Source organism: Lampetra planeri, chromosome 31, assembly GCF_965212315.1.
Source record: "Lampetra planeri chromosome 31, kcLamPlan1.2.h2, whole genome shotgun sequence".
NCBI lineage: Eukaryota > Metazoa > Chordata > Hyperoartia > Petromyzontiformes > Petromyzontidae > Lampetra > Lampetra planeri.
In genome coordinates, this window is record NC_136137.1 from 10913672 (window position 1) to 10928474 (window position 14803).

General features: G+C 54.0%; 1 long non-coding RNA gene across 1 annotated transcript; it reads left to right on the forward strand.

The window, feature by feature from the left end:
• Positions 1–10662: 10662 nt before the first annotated feature.
• Positions 10663–12181, forward strand: LOC144729012 (uncharacterized). Its single transcript, XR_013587612.1, has 3 exons — positions 10663–11090; positions 11254–11346; positions 12046–12181. It is a non-coding gene; the product is annotated as an uncharacterized LOC144729012 (long non-coding RNA).
• The last annotated feature ends 2622 nt before the right edge of the window (positions 12182–14803 follow it).

The following is a 14803-nucleotide window of genomic DNA, read 5'->3' on the forward strand; positions in this document are numbered from 1 at the left end:
CCGCAGTGAATTTACCTGTGCACTCCCTTACCTGTGCTCCAACATACCTGTGCTCTCTCTCTTACCTGATCTCGTTTACATGTGCTCCCCCCACGGAACAGGTCAGCAATGAAAAAGGAGAGCGCGCCCATGTATTTACAATAGCTTGGTGTTTGTGTTAAAACTAACAAACTGTTTTAAACTAAACTATTTTAACATTTCATCAAGCAAGGTCCACTAAGCTCTGTAGCTCTTTTTCAGAAGCGACCTGGCCACAAATTTTAGCTCGACCAAGTGGCTTGTCACGTGGACATTTACAACAGTCACATTTTCTAAACGCGTGCTTCTAAAATCTGGAGGGGAAAACCTGAAGACCCGGGGAAAAATCCACGCGACCACGGGGAGAGAGAGAGAGACACCGCAAACTCCAAAGAAACAGCAGGCGTCAGGGTCGGGATCGAACCCAACACATTCCTGCGGAGGGAGCTGGTAGGAACGTTGGGTTGCTCGGTCAATGGCCAGGGTCAACGGCGGCGTGGTGTATTCCGCAAATATGGCCGACTGTGAGGGCGGGCACAAGCCGGCGTGAGTAGGTTAAACGTTGAGTTTTATAAGGACACCACGGGGTGACCAGCCCCTCCCCACCCAGCCCCACAAATCCCCCCCTCCCCACCCAGCCCCTCCCCACCGTCCCCTCCCCACCCAGCCCCTCCCCACCCAGCCCCCCCACCCTCCCCTCTCCACCCAGCCCCACCCCTCCCATTTTTTGATGCACGACGGACGGACACAATAATCCCCTGTGGGCTGGTGCAACCAGGTGGTTCCTATCAGTATAACCTCCTGCATACGAGGTGAGAGAGTTAACGTCTCGCCACCGTGGCGCCCGACTCGCTCGCAGGAGATGTTCCGTATTCGCTACACGTGGGTCCTCAATTCACGGGTAAATGTTGCTTTACAGCGCGCGACTGATGCCTAAGAGGATAGACTAATACGCGATAAATGTGGCAATAAATTGTAATATAAGTCAGCATTTATTTTCCTGCAAATAAATTACCGTCTTGCTTGCTCACTATTACCGAACCAATTACCATGGGCTTCGTGGGCTCCGCTTAACGTCAACCAGCCGGGCGCCTTTCCATCCATCACTCTTGTGATGGCATTTTTCTGCGAAGACACGCGGCCTACAACACGCGAAGCGGTGATCAGAGACGGCGCATTCGTGGGCGCAGCTTGCTGTTTGTGGTGACATCTCCGCCCTTGTCTCCCCAACGCGCCTTCTTGTCGTACGGCCGGCGTGGAGATGCAGACCAGCGACTTACAAATTGCACGTTCAGGTGGTCAAGCCAACGGAGTAGTGGTATCGCCGCTGTGATGCCTCCTCCGTGTTTGTGGATCGTGGCATAGCGTCGTCACGCGTTGTACGCTCTGTTCTGGATGACCATGGTCGCACACGACTGGAGAGTTTTTAATTTTCCATTTGTCAATCAGGTATCCGCATCTGCTGCCATGGTTTGTGCGGTGTATGCGATTTAGTGTGGGCTATGAGCTTCATGGAAGAGCAAACCCAGGGATTTGTTGCGTTGGGTCGTTCACAACAAGGTGTTTGTGAGTTATTTTGAACTCAATGCAGCTCTCCAATGCCGATGTTTGCACACTGCACGAGGCACTCATTCAACCAGGGCTTGACTCGTGTGGATGACTGCCTCACTGTGTTTGTGGATGGGGCAGCTGTGGAGAGAGTAGAATAGTTTCCACTCCTGGGATTTGCTGCTTATGAACAAATAAACATCTACGACGGTTTGAAACATTCAAGTTGGCTTGCCTACAATCCACCCTGGATTTAAGCAGACTGGATTGTGTGAGGCACGTACAAATTAACACAATCTGGACACATACCCCTTAGTGAACTCATCTGGCAGGCGAGGCTGCGTTGGCTGGGCTAAGTAACCCCCATGCCCAGCCACTTCAAGTCTGATAGCGGGGGCTCAACGGGCACGGCACGGGCTAGAGAAGAGAATAAGCTGATGTGGTACGAAAGGATGTTTAGCTGAGTGGATTTACCGATGACCGGTACCAGCGGGGTCAAGATTAGCCTGTGTGGAGGATGTTCGTGAAGGACGCTGCTACTGGGCAGTTGAAGCCGGCTCCAGTGTCCACACGCTGGGCTGGTCCTGAGTCTACCAGTGAGCGTCTCGGTCACGTGAGCGCCATGCCGTGACAGGTTACCCCAGGTGTCAGCAACCACGATTTTTTTTAAATCGATTTCGGGCTGCTGCTGCTACCATTGTGGGAGGGGCATGTCATATAATATACACGGGAGGGGCAAGTCATATAATACGAGAGGGGCATGTCATATAATCTATTTCAAACAATTTTCTTTACCAGGTAAGGCACACTGGGCTACAGAGCTTTTTTTCTTCCAGAAGCGACCCCTGGCTATCAAAAACAACAGCTCAACGCAGCGGCTTATTACGTTATATTTGGTGATTATTATATTTGGTGATTATTATATTTGGTGATTTCGAAAAGTTTTATTGGTTTGGCCATGTTTGTTTGTTGTAGTACGGAGTTAGACTGGTGGCCTTAATATAAGTTGGCTTGTGGTTGTTGTTGTTGTTTGACTTGCATCCCACTGGGATTTTTGCACACAGCGTTGGTGTACGGTGCTTTTTTGCAATATTTTGCTGTCTTTTCTGTTTGCACGTAGTCACATATTCAATTTAAGATGTTTCTTGTTCATGTTTTTGTGTTTTGTTTGTTGCGGTTGCACCCGATTCAAGAGCCGAATGGCTCACAGGGCTAAACCTAATAAATTTAACTGAAAAAAACGCGGACATTCATAGCAGCCCGCAGCCTGAGTGAACCCCTATTGCTAACTGACACGTTCCCCCAAGGCGAACAATCCTGTGTCCCTCGAACCGGCTCGCCTCTGCAGGTGCGCTGCAGATGTCACGAGGAGGAGGAGTAGGGAGCCTCAATCACTGCCATGGCGACAACAACACATTGCAGTGTGGACGAAGGCGAATGCACGCCGGGGGGCGCGGGAGCGAATCACGACGAGGAGCGCCTTTGAGCCGACTGCGTGCAGGTCTCGCCAGTCTCACTAAACTCGCCAACCTCGCTGGCCTCGCCAACCTCGCTGGCCTCGCCAACCTCGCTGGCCTCGCCAACCTCGCTGGCGTGACAGCAACACGGAGTGGAGGAGCGGCCCTGCCGCCTCGGGATGAACGTCGCGGTAGACAGAAGCGTGGAGAGAAACGTGGCATAGGGGGGGGGGGGCGCCCGGTGCAGCGTTTTGGCTGTGGGGGCCCCCTAATCCCTGCCCACGTAAAATAGATTTTTATTATCGTCCCTTTCATACGGCCCCTAACTTGAGCCTGCCTGGAGCCACGCTACGAATTCGCGCACCCTCTCACGAACACCGCCCGCCCTTCGAGGTGGCGTGCAGCAGATACCCGCCCCAGGGCGCATACCAATGCAGGCACGATTAACTCCGCGGCGCATGTTTTTTTGCACGTAAAATAAAAATGCGTCTCGGATATCACTTCCCCGTGCCACCAGAGCATTGTTTCACCAACTTCGCACCCGGGGGGGGATTTCCAGAGCGACCCAAAACATGAATCCGCAGCCGCGATGGCGCTCCTCACCTGGGGCCGCGACTCCCCTGAGCGTCTCCTCGCCAGCGACGGTTCAATATCCGCACCCCGTGGGAGTTTTGAGGTTGGAGAGCGCTCCACGGGCTCGTGATGGTGTCACTGCCAACCAACAGGTGGGTCACTCGGCGGTGAGCCTCCTCAGTGATTGCAACACAGCGAGTGGATGGATAAGGGCGCCACGGTGGCTGGGAGATGTTAACCAGCTCGCCTGGTGTACAGGAGGTCACGGGTTCGATCCCGACCCTATCGCCTGCTGCTGTATATTTGGAGTTTGCGTGTGTGTCTCTCTTCCCGTAGTCGTATGGATTTTTCTCCCCCCCCTCCCTCCCCCCACATGTATAATCAACATCACGCGTATAGAGGATTTGGCTGTTATAAATGTGCACGTGACGATCAGCCACTTCGTTGAGCTACCATTTGTGATAGCCAAGTCGCTTCTGGAAAAAGAGCTGTATAGCTTAGTGGGCCTTACCTGGTACATTTTTTTAAATAGATGGATAGAGTACATCGTGAACTCTGCGTGCGATCAGCCAAAGAGAGGCCGAAGGACCAATTGGCAGCACATTTCCCGTGTGTAAAACAAAAAACGTGAAAATGTAAAAAACCGCAAGCATGTTTTGTTTCTGGGATGATGCCAACGTGGTGTTACGGTGATCACTCTGCGCCTGCAACCCAGAGGCCGCCGCTTCCACGAGCCCGAGCGGCAGTGGACGCAGTGGGGGGCAACCTTCAATAGATCGCCCCAACCTCTGTCCACCCACCAAGTGTCACGATGGACGCCACAGGTGCAAGTCAGCCGTCGATTGGCAAATCCAATCTTTCGGGTGGGGTACAATGTGGCCTGCTCCCGCTCCACCGTGTGGCCAGCGTGGAAGAGAAGGCCAAATGCCCTCTCGAGGGAATCTCCAGATCTCGCTCGAGTAGAGGCCTTTCGCCAGCAGTGGGTGGAGTGAGCAATTGCTGGAATGTATCTTCTTTGTTCTTTCGGTAAAGTCACGTAGAAGGGAAATAATAAAATAATGAAAATAAAACATAATAAAATACAATTCTCACGACGTTTCGGCCACAACGCAAGCAGCCATCCTCAGGTGAAGAACAGGTCTGTCGGAAAGACAGCGTCTGAATGAGCACCACCAAGCTTGGCAGCGTATATTTAAGCTGGGTTGGAGGGGGAAGGGCGCCTTGACAAAGAAATTTGCATATCAAGAGGAGAAGAAGTTACAGCAGCAGAGGTTAGTGTAAATGCGATTGGTATTACCCTAGAGTCGCGGCATCTTTTCAGAAAGGTGAGAGACTCGATTAGCTGAGCCTTCTTATCCCGGAGTTTGTTGAAGGATTTTAAAGTTTTGTGGAATCCCACCCCGTAGTGGCGGTTAAATTTCGATTTAAAGCTTTCGTGACTGCAGGGATTCATCTTCTTGGTTCTTGTGACCCTAAAAGTCTGGAGAATTGGTCCACAAGGTCGAGGAAAGTGGCTCACAAGGCCGAGGGAAGTGGCTCACAAGGCCGAGGAAAGTGGCTCAAAAGGTCGCGGGAAGTGACCCACAAGGCCGAGGAAAGTGGCCCAAAAGGCCGAGGAAAGTGGCCCACAAGGCCGAGGGAAGTGGCCCACAAGGCCGAGGGAAGTGGCTCACAAGGCCGAGGAAAGTGTCCCACAAGGCTGAGGAAAGTGGCCCACAAGGTCGAGGAAAGTGGCTCACAAGGCCGAGAAAAGTGGCTCACAAGGCCGAGGAAAGTGGCTCACAAGGCCGAGGAAAGTGGCCCACAAGGTCGAGGAAAGTGGCTCACAAGGCCGAGAAAAGTGGCTCACAAGGCCGAGGAAAGTGGCTCACAAGGTCGAGGAAAGTGGCCCACAAGGTCGAGGAAAGTGGCTCACAAGGCCGAGGAAAGTGTCCCACAAGGCCGAGGAAAGTGTCCCACAAGGCCGAGGAAAGTGGCCCACAAGGTCGAGGAAAGTGGCTCACAAGGCCGAAGAAAGTGTCCCACAAGGCCGAGGAAAGTGGCTCACAAGGTCGAGGAAAGTGGCCCACAAGGCCGAGGAAAGTGTCCCACAAGGCCGAGGAAAGTGACTCACAAGGCCGAGGAAAGTGGCTCACAAGGCCGAGGGAAGTGGCCCACAAGGCCGAGGAAAGTGGCTCACAAGGCCGAGGAAAGTGTCCCACAAGGTCGAGAAAAGTGGCCCACAAGGTCGAGGAAAGTGGCACACAAGGCCTAGAAAAGTGGCTCACAAGGCCGAGAAAAGTGGCTCACAAGGTCGAGGAAAGTGGCCCACAAGGTCGAGGAAAGTGGCTCACAAGGCCGAGGAAAGTGTCCCACAAGGCCGAGGAAAGTGGCTCACAAGGCCGAGGAAAGTGGCCCACAAGGTCGAGGAAAGTGGCTCACAAGGCCGAGGAAAGTGGCCCACAAGGTCGAAGAAAGTGGCTCACAAGGTCGAAGAAAGTGGCTCACAAGGCCGAGGAAAGTGGCCCACAAGGTCGAGGAAAGTGGCTCACAAGGCCGAGGAAAGTGGCTCACAAGACCGAGGAAAGTGGCCCACAAGGTCGAAGAAAGTGGCTCACAAGGCCGAGGAAAGTGGCCCACAAGGTCGAGGAAAGTGGCTCACAAGGCCGAGGAAAGTGGCTCACAAGGCCGAGGAAAGTGGCTCACAAGGCCGAGGAAAGTGGCTCACAAGGCCGAGGGAAGTGGCTCACAAGGCCGAGGAAAGTGGCTCACAAGGCCGAGGAAAGTGGCTCACAAGGTCGCGGGAAGTGTCCCACAAGGTCGAAGAAAGTGGCTCACAAGGCCGAGGAAAGTGTCCCACAAGGCCGAGGAAAGTGGCTCACAAGGCCGAGGAAAGTGGCTCACAAGGCCGAGGGAAGTGGTCCACAAGGCCGAGGAAAGTGGCCCACAAGGTCGAGGAAAGTTGCTCACAAGGCCGAGGAAAGTGGCTCACAAGGCCGAGGAAAGTGGCTCACAAGGTCGAGGAAAGTGTCCCACAAGGCCGAAGAAAGTGGCCCACAAGGTCCAGGAAATTGGCTCACAAGGCCGAGGAAAGTGGCTCACAAGGCCGAGGGAAGTGGCTCACAAGGTCGAAGAAAGTGGCTCACAAGGCCGAGGAAAGTGGCTCACAAGGCGAGGAAAGTGGCTCACAAGGTCGAGGAAAGTGGCCCACAAGGCCGAGGGAAGTGGCTCACAAGGTCGAGAAAAGTGGCTCACAAGGTCGAGGAAAGTGGCTCACAAGGCCGAGGAAAGTGGCCCACAAGGCCGAGGAAAGTGGCTCACAAGGTCGAGGGAAGTGGCCCACAAGGTCGAGGAAATTGGCTCACAAGGCCGAGGGAAGTGGCTCACAAGGCCGAGGGAAGTGGCTCACAAGGTCGAGGGAAGTGGCTCACAAGGCCGAGGAAAGTGGCCCACAAGGTCGAGGAAAGTGGCTCACAAGGCCGAGGAAAGTGGCTCACAAGACCGAGGAAAGTGGCCCACAAGGTCGAAGAAAGTGGCTCACAAGGCCGAGGAAAGTGGCCCACAAGGTCGAGGAAAGTGGCTCACAAGGCCGAGGAAAGTGGCTCACAAGGCCGAGGAAAGTGGCTCACAAGGCCGAGGAAAGTGGCTCACAAGGCCGAGGGAAGTGGCTCACAAGGCCGAGGAAAGTGGCTCACAAGGCCGAGGAAAGTGGCTCACAAGGTCGCGGGAAGTGTCCCACAAGGTCGAAGAAAGTGGCTCACAAGGCCGAGGAAAGTGTCCCACAAGGCCGAGGAAAGTGGCTCACAAGGCCGAGGGAAGTGGCCCACAAGGCCGAGGAAAGTGGCCCACAAGGTCGAGGAAAGTGGCTCACAAGGCCGAGGAAAGTGGCTCACAAGGCCGAGGAAAGTGGCTCACAAGGTCGAGGAAAGTGTCCCACAAGGCCGAGGAAAGTGGCCCACAAGGTCCAGGAAATTGGCTCACAAGGCCGAGGAAAGTGGCTCACAAGGCCGAGGGAAGTGGCTCACAAGGTCGAAGAAAGTGGCTCACAAGGCCGAGGAAAGTGGCTCACAAGGCCGAGGAAAGTGGCTCACAAGGTCGAGGAAAGTGGCCCACAAGGCCGAGGGAAGTGGCTCACAAGGTCGAGAAAAGTGGCTCACAAGGTCGAGGAAAGTGGCTCACAAGGCCGAGGAAAGTGGCCCACAAGGCCGAGGAAAGTGGCTCACAAGGTCGAGGGAAGTGGCCCACAAGGTCGAAGAAATTGGCTCACAAGGCCGAGGGAAGTGGCTCACAAGGCCGAGGGAAGTGGCTCACAAGGTCGAGGGAAGTGGCTCACAAGGCCGCGGGGGAAGGCTGAGGGAATAGCCCACTATCTGTCTGACAGTGGATTGGTGGAACTCCAAATTCTTAGAAATGGTTTTGCACCCATTCCGGACTTAGGAGCATCAATAATAATTTTTCTGAGATCCTCAGAGATTTATTTTTTTATCGTGTTCATGGCTTATTTCCACATACCTTTATGCTGAAGACCAAACTCACAACGCTTCTGGTCTTTATACGGTGTGGGGCCTTCCCAACTCACCCCTGATGATCTACCTAATTATATTTAAACACCTGATTCTAATTGTTTCCTTGATTGGCCTAATGAAACCAGGGGTTCACTTTTTCATATAATCTGAACCTTAATCACCTATTGTTTGTCTAATTCATACATCATTTTGTTTAAAAAAAAAACATGGAATTGGTTACATTTCGATTTAAAGCGTTCGTGACTGCAGGGATTCATCTTCTTGGTTCTTTCGGTAAAGTCACGTAGAATGGAAATAATAAAATAATAAAAATAAAACATAACAAAAAATAATATAATATAAAAATATTTAATAATGTTTTATTTTTATTATTTTATTATTTCCATTCTACGTGACTTTACCGAAAGAACCAAGAAGATGGAATTGGTAAATATGAACTCCATTGCATATTTAAGAATTGGCCGGTTTTGATTCAAGAAGGCTATCATGGTTAAACGATGGCATTTCCATAATTATCACGGTTCGCTTCTTCAACAACTCAGTGCGTTCACGGGCAGTACGGAGATCATATCACAGAGGCCACGAATGTGCCGCGTGTTTTAATATCTTCACGTAACACATCAGCGCGGCTCTTGCATCCACGAGATCGTCAAGGGCTAATTTTACACGCATTGTGCTGTGCCCTGGGACTTTCCAGAGTTTTGTGAGATGTTAAAAAACAAACGAACACCCGTGTCATGTAGCTTTTTTAAGCACCTGGGGCACGCTACCACCGCTGCTTCCTGCACTATTTCTGGGGCTCTCTTCGCGTCGTGCCAGCGTGGGGTTTTCCCGCTGAGATGGCGATTAGCATTCTCGCTTACAGAAATATCTCCCTTTTGGAAAAAAATGTTTTACCTCTGGCTACGTTGCAGCTTGAGTGTTTTCCACCTCTGCAGGAAAACTCCTCGCTCTGCATGGCAATTCCGAGGGCGGCATTTCCACCGCGCAGTCGCCTATTTAATAGTCGCCCGGCACCCGCAGGAGCCCACAGACAGAGAGCGCGTGGACTTCACTCTCTGCGGGCGACGCTCGGCCACACACGGGGCACGGGGCGAGCGAGGGCGCGTTCCAACCAAACTTCTCATCCCCCGCCGCCGTCGCACTCCTCCGGAGGAGAGGGAGAGTGGGGATCGCAGAGTCGTCTCCTTCGCTTCAAACATGTTTTGCAAAGGTAATGTTGGGTTTGTGTCTTTTATTTTAATTGAGCGATCGTGAATTGAGGTTTTTTTTGGGTGGGGGGCTGTGGGGTTGGGGAACGAGCACAGTGCCACCGCCCGTGTTATAATACAGACCCACGAGCATTTTACCGTGGACCAAAGGTGTGCAGTGTGGAAGTGATTTCCTGCTCTAATAAGCGTTGAGGTGGTACTCATCTCCCGTTTACAGTCCTGAGCCAGTGGTGGAATTTCGTCATTCCTATGGTGATGAGGGGGTGGTGGGGGGCGAGTTCTCCATAGGACAACCGCCGTTGGCTTCCCAGCAAAGCGCTGCTTATTGTACTGATCGCAGAAGGATGATGGGTCCGAGTGAACGCCTCGTCCAGGATTTTGAGCTCTCATCGCGAGCCTCTCGCCCTGCCAAGTGCGCAGCGCAATCAGGAATCACAACTACGACAATTGACCGCTCGCATTGAGTCACCTTGTATCCCGCAACTCTGCACATTTAGGTTTGAGATGAGGGGAATTGTCGAAATATAACAATCATCATCATTATTATTTCGAAGCGAAAGTTGCTTACGATTTTGTAAACGGGTGGAAAGAGAGGGCGAGAACGAGCTGCAATGCAGCGCGATTTGATACCCATCGCGGTCGAGAGAGAGAGAGAGAGGAGGCATCACGCATGGGTAACACGCGCGCCCTCTCAGGCATGCGCCTGCATCGCCACGAGTCGCCCCCGTGCTGCGCCGTCGCCGCAAAAGGAAAGAGAACGGGCCGGTTCTAAAAGTTGGTTCAGAGGTTTTTTTTTGTTAAAAGCGAGAAGCGCGACGCGGTGGCGACGGCTGACGGGCGCATCTTTTGTCAGCCGAGCGGAGCCGTGACAAACGGGGGCTCAGTCGCGTCCGTCTGCATCGGCACGCCTAATTCGGCGTAGCTCCGTGACGACTCGCTCGGTTAACCAGCGATCCAGAAAACATGTCCCGTGAGAGATGAAGCCCGGTCTGGGGTGCGGTGCTGATGTTGCTGCTCGCGGACAGAACCAGGGGGGCGATGCTTGGCCCTGCCTTTAGGGCTCTTGCCTCTAATGCAGAGGAATCGGTTCTTGGCTGCACTAAATGTTGCGCATTAAGAAGACCCGGGGGCAGGATGGGGGCAGAGATGACGGCGCACGGTGCGTGAGGCTTGCGGTCTGGGGGGAGGGGGGGACCCAGCCCCAGCCCCTTGGCGAGGCTACCTCGCGTGGTGTGCAGGAGGTCGTGGGTTCGATCCCGACCCTGACGCCTGCTGCTGTATATTTGGAGTCTGCGTATCTCTTTCTTTGGTCGCGTGGATTTTTCTCCGGGTCCTCCGGTTTTTCCCTCCACGTGTAGAAACGCGCCTTTGAGAGTATTTGCCTGCTATACATTTCCACGTGATAAGCCACTTCGTTGAGCTATCATTTTAATAGTCAGGTCGCTTCTGAAAAAGAGCTATATAGCTCAGTGGGCCTTGCCTGTTGAAATAAAACAAAATTATAGTTGTATAGCTTTTTTAAAGCGTTACCAAATTATCGTTCACACTCATGGCTTTGTTTTGTCCGTGTCAGGAATGATGATGATGATGACGATGATGACGGAGATGACGATGATGATGACGACGATGATTGTCTCCTAGGTGTGAAGATCTTGCTCATCTTCGTCACTGTGAGCTGGGCAGAAAGTCTGGCGTCGAGGGCGCAATTCGACTTCTGTGATCTCAATATGCGCTTTGAGATATTCCTGTCCAGGATGACGCATATCAACACGCTCCAGGTAAATACGCTCATTGTGTCGCCTCCATTGCCATTTCACGTGCAGAAATGTTTGCTGTCTGTAAACGTCTCGCCACCAAGAGACGCCGCAATGTGCACCGAATGTTCTGGTTGTTGTTGTTGTTCTTTTTTTTCAAACGATACCTTTTCCCCATTTTGTTCAGACAAATTGCGCAAACTATTCAAACTTTTTGGCGAAACTCAAGGGGAAGCCATTCCTGTGCCTTGCAGGAGGACAGCTGAACGACACGGCGATGGTAGGTGTTACTACACACATCAGTTGTCAACGATTGTGCAACCAAGCCTTTGCGTTTCAAACATGTGCACACACACACTAACACGTATCCGGGCATGACTACAACAACAACAATAGCAAGGTCAAAGTGACATCCTTTATTAGAAAAAAACCCCGCATTGTGGTGGTGCTCGTGTTAACTCCACAACCCTGAGCTTGCGCCAGGAGTCTTCACATTCGCATTGGCGGCGGGCGAGGCGGGCTGAGCCTATCCAGACGGCAACCACGTGTCGACTTCACCATTGTGTCAGCTCCTGGGGGGGGGGGGGTGGATTATGGGCCGAGTCAACCCCTAGTCACGATTTGAACTCGCGACCTTCCGATTGCGACACGCTCTACCGATCAGCTATCTGGCCGGATATTACTCAGAATGTACTCTGTACATATTCCATTCATTTAAACACAAATACGCTATTGGGCTCCACGCACTCATTCGGCAGAGGCGACGGTATCAGAAGGCGCTGCTGTGTCACGCAAGATACACGGCAATGCACCAGCTTTTTGCGTCGTGATCCATATTCAGTTGTGCGACTCATGCAGACTCCGCTTACAGCGCATGGGACGCACGGGGCTGCTGCCCTTGGCATGCCCAGGGCGCGTCTGTGTTGGCCGTGTGTTTAACGCTCCCCTTGTCGCGTGTGGCCGTGTGTCTTGAGCGCAGGAGGCGTGCTTGGCTGAAATTGTCGACGGACTCAATCACTTCAGAGACTTCTTTTTCGGCAATAATTGCTCCGAATCCTGTGACACCCTAAAAAGCATCCGGGATATCTTCCTCAACTCCAACATATTTCACCCGACCAAGGTACGCCAATCGGGCAGCAGCAGCAGCAGCAAACAGCGCAGTGAAAGTTGGCAGTAAGAGTGGAAACACTTTTTCTCGAAAAGTTCGTGCAAGGCAGTGCAGGGAAAGACGCAAGGCTGCGGCATTGATAGCGTGCAGGAGACAATTGAAAAACAACACCGGCACAACCGAAAACGCAACATGAAATAGTTGTACGGGACCTTTTTTGTTAGTACCAAAAATGACTAAAAATAACAGTGAGGTTGATTCACCCCCACCACCCCCCCCCCTTTCTGGCAATAAGACAGGACCCGTGATGAGATGTTCCAACACCAAATTGTTGCGTTTTCTGCAAGACATCAAGTCTGCATTAATCGCTCAGACTTTGTGACAAAACATGCAAACAGACACGCTACGATAATTATAGGACAATGCATATAATTATAATCAGAGCACGTTTGTTTGTGGGGAGAGGTGGGGTGAGGGAGATGCGGGCACCAGTGGTCGAGCTTGGTGGTGGGGGGAGGGGTAGAGTGGCCACCTTACCGAATAGCTCCAGAAGGTTGAGCAACATCGCTGTAACATTGCACCCTCCACCACCACCACCGCCTCCCTCCCAGCGCCACCTAACAGCACCGCGCTCTCGCCGCCCCCCACGACCCCTCCAGGCGCAGAGCCCCGAGGCGGCGCGGCCACCGCCCGCGGCGCCCCCCCGGAGCCTGGAGGGCGGCTTGCTCGACTGCGGCGTCTTCCACCTGCGCCTCTACGTCGCCAACGTCCACAGGCACGCGATGAGCCGCGGCCACGCTGGCGCGTGCCGGCGGCGAGATGGCGTCGCCGTCGTCGCGGAGAGCGCCACTCGAACGCCCGGGGGGGTCGTGACCGAGACGCCGCGGCGGAGGCGCAAGAAGCAGAGGGGGCGGGGGGGGAGGAAGCAGAGGAGGGGGAAGAAGGAGAGGAGGAGGGGGAAGGCCACGGCGACGGGAGACGACGCCGCGGGAGTGGGTGGGGAGGCGAGGAAAGTGAGAAGGAAAGCCAAGAGACAGAGGCATCGAGACGTTGCACCCACGTGGGCACGGGCGAGTCCACACGTGGAGCAGAGAGCAGAGGGGGTGGGGGTCACTGAATCGAGTTTGAGCGGTGGCGCAGCGGTTAGCGCACTGCGCTACGAACCTGGCGAGCCGACATTCGTTCCCAGCACGCGGCCAACAGCAATGAGTGACGATTGTCTGACCGGTTCTGGGCAGCCCCTAGATCAACTCGGCCTCAAATGAGTACCTGGTGCCGAAGTGTATACACATCGTCACTAGGGAGACAAAGGCGGCGTGTGGCGTGAAGCCGACCGCCCATCACGGCGCGTGCCGTGGCGGCCTTCATAGGCGCTCGCTCATGCCACTCATCCCGACAATCTGTGAAGGCGACACGCAGAGGGTGGGGAGGGGGGGCAACAATTGGCTCCGGCACACAATCACTTAAAGAGCAGCCCCCCCCCCGCAGTCAATGAGACAATATGAATAACCCGGGGCAGTTGTGATCACTCGCTCGTTCCTCACAGAGAGAGGCTGCGGGTCAACAGAGATGACCTCCGTGTTGAGGCGAGAGGGGCCTCCTCCCTCGCTTGAGACCCGGCAGCAGCAGCAGCAGCTGCAGGTGGGACGCTGCAGGTAAAGCGCACGCGGCGTGAGGAGAAGCCGTTGCAGGGCGGCGAGACACCATCCCACTCCAGGCCGCGGAGGAAAAAAAACCACAAAAAGGCGTCGAGCAGAACGATCCGCGCGGGGCCTGCACCGCAAATTCAAACAACAGCGGGCGGGCACGAGGAGAATTACCCCGGCAAGCAGAGGATGCCGCCTCGCAGGCCAGAGAGACAAGATGCGCCTTCCAGACCAAATAGACAAGATGCGGCTCGCTACTGCTGCTCCCTGCGAGACGTACGAACCCCTCCACCTCTTTAGTGTGGGGGGGGGGGGGGGGAAGGACCGTGTGGGGGGGAGGGCGGTGCCGTCTCCACAGCGACTCCGTGGCCGTGCGCCCCGCGCCCTCTCGCGCGGTGGCCGGAGTCCGTCGCGTCCCAGTCCTCGTCCCAGTCCGCGTGGGACGCGGAGGCGACCTGCGGGCCAGGCCCCGCCGCACAACACTACGTACGCCTTGCCTTCAAGGCCAAGCCACGTATGAGCGTTATAGTTCACGTGTACGCTAGACCGCGCGCCTCTTACAACTTGAAACGGTGAACTCATTTTGAAACTCCTCTTAACTTTCGGCGGCCGATTTGTAAAAATAACAAATCCCAGCGGCGGCGGCGTTGATCGTTCCCCCCTCTGTCCCGCTCTAGCGCTTATTGCCAGTGAGCATCCTCGGTGAGATGGGTCCAGGTGCCTGAACCCGGGCAAGGCGATCGCACGCTCCACCTTCCTCATTGGTTTTTTATCTCTCTCCGGGACCTCCGGTTTGTTTGTTTTACCCCCCCCACCCCCTCCACAATGAGACTCGACAACCCGCCTTCAGAGTCATTTGGCTGCGATACATTTCCCTCGTGATAATAAAAGCCACTGCTTCGAGCTGATATCATTCGTGATAGCCAGGTCGCTTCTGAAGAAGAAAAAAAACAGCTCTATAGCTCAGTTGGGCCTTAGCTGGT